A 4443-nucleotide genomic window follows, 5' to 3' on the forward strand; every position below is an offset into this window, starting at 1 on the left:
TCTGGTCCCACCTCTGTCTCCGCCTCCCTGTGAGGCATGAGCAAATCATCTCCTTTCCTGAACTCATTTTTTTTTTTACCTCCTTAATATTAGAATAGATCTCTTAAGAATCAAAATAGAACAGAACTCTAAAGGAATCCACTTTGAAAGTGCTTTGATTATTTCAAAGATGTCTCTTTCTTTGTTCAAAGTATTTTTAAATTCCTTTTTTGTTTTGCTTTCTGAAAAATTCCTTTAAGGACCAGTTTCGGGCACTCCTAGGTCTGCCTTGTTACTTTTCCAGACGTTTCGGTTTTGCCTAGAGGGATTGCTGCCCAAGGTACCGAGAGACTTGGGGCTGGTTCCAAATACTGAGTTCAAAAGTTTCCTGCAAGGACAGTGAAAAGGGTGCCAGGTGCCACCACTGTTGCAGAAAACCCCTGATGCCCAAGGCCGGTCCCCAGAGAGGGACGGCAGCTCCGGGAGGAGCTCCAAACCCTCAGCCACAAGCAGGGTCCTGCGAGAGCCTTACACAGTCCAACACTCACTCACAGAGGGGTCTGCACACACACACACACACACACACACACACGGCCAAATGGAAACTTCTAGTTTCCACCACAGTATCCAGAGGTAGCCGTTTGGGAGAACCCCAGCCACACACCGCTCATGTATTCGTGCATGTATTCATTGAGGCCAGACCCGGGCTGTCCCTGACCTGATCACGTGGGGATGGCACAGCTCAGACACCCTCCAAGCAGCCTGTGCCCATAGACTTTAGCAGGAGAGCGAGCGCTAAGGGGACTCATCCAGACACACTGGGTTGCCTGGTAACACAGAATGCCAGGCCCAGGGACACACCCTCACTGGGATGACACACTTACACTGTTTCCACACGGGCAGGATCACACAAAGCCGGCTGCCCCAGGCACACCCTCTTACCACCGAGAACTGCCTTCCTTCAGAGGCGTGCCTGGGTGGCTCAGTTAAGCGGCAGACTTCGGATCAGGTCATAATCTCGCAGTGTGAGTTTGAGCCCAGCTTTGGGCTCCCGGAGCCAGCTTCAGATTCTCTCCCCACTCTCTCTGCTCCTCCCCCATGAGCATGCACACATTCTCTCTCTCTCTATCTCAGAATAAAAAAAAAACAAAAACAAAAAACAGCTGTGCAGCTAAAGATGCTGCTATCTGCACCCCAAAATGCTTACTGGATTTACATAGTGCTGAGCCATGCCCCCCCCAAACTTCCACTCACACTCAGTCACACACACACTCATTTGAATGGTCAGAGTCTAGACTCCTTACCTCCTCTTGTTTCCTCTCGGAAAAACTTTGGCTTTTCCATTTTAAGTAGCCAGTGACCAAACACTGGCTATTTCCATAACTTCTTAGTATTAGCCAGAGATTGTTCTTTTGAAATGTCTACAGTAAGTCAGGAAGAATGCTTCTGACCTTTGTTTTCCAAATTCAACTATGTAAAACACTAAACACAATGTGAAAACTCAGAGGACAATTTTTTTATGTTTTTTTTTTTGAGGGGGGAGGGGCCGAGAGAGAATGAGAGAGCGACTATCCCAAGCAGGCTCAGAACTGTCAGCCTGAAGCCTGATGCGGGGCTCCACCTCACAAACCATGAGATCATGACCTGAGCTGAAGTCAAGAGTCAGATGCTGGGCGCCGTCTGAGGCGTCCCTCAGAGGACAATCTTTAAAATTCACGGACAAACCGTGCTTGAGGGTTTTTCAGCTTTTTGTAGGAGAAAGGCAAGTTTACTGACTTCGGTGATTTTTATTTATTTTATTTTTTGTTAATGTTTGTTTATTTTTGAGAGAGACAGACAGAAGGAGTGCAGGCAGAGGAGGGGCAGAGAGAGGGAGACACAGAATCCGAAGCAGGCTCCAGGCTCTGAGCTGTCAGCACAGAGCCTGACGCGAGGCTCGAACTCACGAACTGCCAGATCATGACCTGAGCCAAAGTTGGACGCTTAATTGTCTGAGCCACCCAGGCGCCCCACGACTTCGGTGATTTTTAAAATTGGAACTTGGCAAACGGGAAAACAACTTTGGAGTCTTTGTAAAGTGAGCAAAGGTGACACCCCTCACTTCTTAGGGATGGGTAAACTGAGGACACGCCTTTGACCTGGTTTCCCCAGCCACCTTGACCAAGGTCAATCTGACCTTGATTCTGCAGAACTTCCGGTGTGTTGGTTAGACTGCCTGTCTGGTAGGCAGCTGTGTCCTCACTCGGGTCCAAGGACAGCCCCCCCGGGTAGGTTCTGTCCCCTTCTCTGGATGTTTCAGACACTGTGTTGGCTTTTAAGATGAGACAAGCGGGTCTTCCTGGCCACAGCAGTTTCCTTCCTCCAGTCTCATCACCAGGGAGGACCAACCTAGGGACATCCTCAGGTCTATACATGGGGTCTGGCTAGGCCCTCCCCTGCCTTACAGACCCTTCCTTCCTCTGCCCCTTTTCCCCTTTGCCTTTCCTTCCCCCCCCCTCTGCAGCCCCCCGTCTCAACCTCCGACAGGAATTCCAGTGTGAACGTGGATCAGCCACCTTCAGTGAACAGGGCTCTTGCCACACTCAGCCCCTTCTTCCAGAGATTACATCAGCTCCCTCCTTCAGTGTTCCTTTCTATTCTTGCTATTTATACAGCAGCCCTCCCTTATCCGTGAGGAATACTTCCCAACACGCCCAGGGGATGCTCGAAACTGTGAATAGTACCAAGCCCTATATATGCTTTCTCCTGCACATACATACCAATGATTTGTTTTATAAGTTTAATTTATAAATTAGGCACAGTAAGAGAACAATTGTAAAAATATACCACAGGTTGAAAAATATATGTGTACCGTAATGAAAGTTATGTGGGTGTGATCTCTCTCTTTCAAAATATCTTGTTGTACTGGGCTCACCCTTCTTTTTTTTTTTTTTTAATTTTTTATGTTATTTATTTATTTCTGAGACAGAGAGAGAGACAGCATGAGCAGGGGAGGGTCAGAGAGAGAAGGAGATACAGAATCTGAAACAGGCTCCAGGCTCTGAGCTAGCTGTCAGCACAGAGCCCGACGTGGGGCTCAAACCCACGAACCGTGAGATCATGATCTGAGCCAAAGTCGGATGCCCAACTGACTGAGCCACCCAGGCACCCCAGGCTCACCCTTCTTGTGATGCTATGAGATGATAAAAAGTCTACATGATGAGACGAAGTGAGCTGAGTGACGTAGGCATTGTGACATTAGCATTCGGCTACCACGGACCTTCTGACGCTGTGCAAGAAGGAGGGCCCCTTCCTCCCAGGCCATGGTTGACTGGGTAATGAGACCCCAGAAAGTGAAATCATGGTTAAAGGGAGACGATGGTGCCTCATTACCTGAAGTATTGATGAGTGCCTCCTTCGAGACAGGAATAGAAATAAACCAACAACAAAAAAGCCTATTAGATTTAAATTTTTTAAAGTTTATTTATTTTCGTTAGTAATCTCTATACCCGACATGGGGCTCTCTATACCCGACTCATGATGCTGAGATCTAGAGTTGCATGTTCTTCCAGCTGAGCCAGCCTGGTGCCCCTAGACTTAATTTTTTAATGAAAAATTTCTATGTGTCAAAAACGACAAGCAAATTTAAGTTTATTTATTTATTTTAAAAGAGGGGGAGAGAACGGAAGAAGGGCAGAGAGAGGGAGAGAGAGAATCCCAAGCAGGCTCCATGCTGTCAGCACAGAGCCTGACATGGGGTTCACACTCTTGAATTGTGAGATCATGAACTGAAATCAGGAGTCAGACGCTTGATCAACTGAGTCACCCAGGCACCCCACAAGCAAAACATATTTAAAGGCAAAAGACAAATGTGGAAAATACGTTTTCCAGACATGTGTGGGAACGGAGGTAAATATCCTCAGCATCAAAGGACTTTTATAAAGCATACAGCACCAAAGACGTAGATAGATGATGTGAGCAGATAGAGGAATCAAAACAATGAAACAAATGAAATAAGGAAAGAAAATGTTTAACCTCTTTCATGTAAAGAAGTCAAAATAAAACCATTTAAAGAAACATTTCCCCTTTTACCATCAGACTATAGCAAATCAGGGGCGCCTGGGTGGCTCAGTCAGTTAAGCATCCGACTTCGGCTCAGGTCACAATCTCACAGTTTGTGGGTTTGAGCCCCACATCAGGCTCCAGCTCAGAGCCTGGAGCCTGTTTCAGATTCTGTGTCTCCCTCTCTCTCTGACCCTCCCCTGCGCATGTTGTCTCTCTCTCTCTCTCAAAAATAAATAAAACATTAAAAAATATTTTTAAATAAAATAAAAAGATTTTTTAAAGATTGATTTATCTATTTTGAGAGGGGGAGAGAAAATGTGAGCAGGGTAGGAGCAGAGAGAGAATCCCAAGCAGTCAGCACAGAGCCCAACATGGGTCTTGAACTCACAAACCGGAAGATCTTGATCTGAACCAAAATCA

General features: G+C 46.6%; 1 long non-coding RNA gene across 1 annotated transcript in view; it reads right to left on the reverse strand.

Annotated features, from left to right (window-relative positions):
- The window catches only part of LOC144226550 (uncharacterized), a 3253-nt gene extending 1349 nt beyond the window's left edge, over positions 1 to 1904 (reverse strand). The window contains exons 1-2 of the long non-coding RNA XR_013333678.1: positions 1284 to 1904; positions 864 to 1104 (exon numbers count right to left, since the gene is read on the reverse strand). This is a non-coding gene — a long non-coding RNA (uncharacterized LOC144226550). The remainder of the gene's footprint in view (positions 1 to 863; positions 1105 to 1283) is intronic.
- Positions 1905 to 4443: the final 2539 nt, after the last annotated feature.

This window comes from Crocuta crocuta, unplaced genomic scaffold, assembly GCF_008692635.1.
Source record: "Crocuta crocuta isolate KB4526 unplaced genomic scaffold, BGI_CrCroc_1.0 scaffold290, whole genome shotgun sequence".
NCBI classification, from domain to species: Eukaryota; Metazoa; Chordata; class Mammalia; order Carnivora; family Hyaenidae; genus Crocuta; species Crocuta crocuta.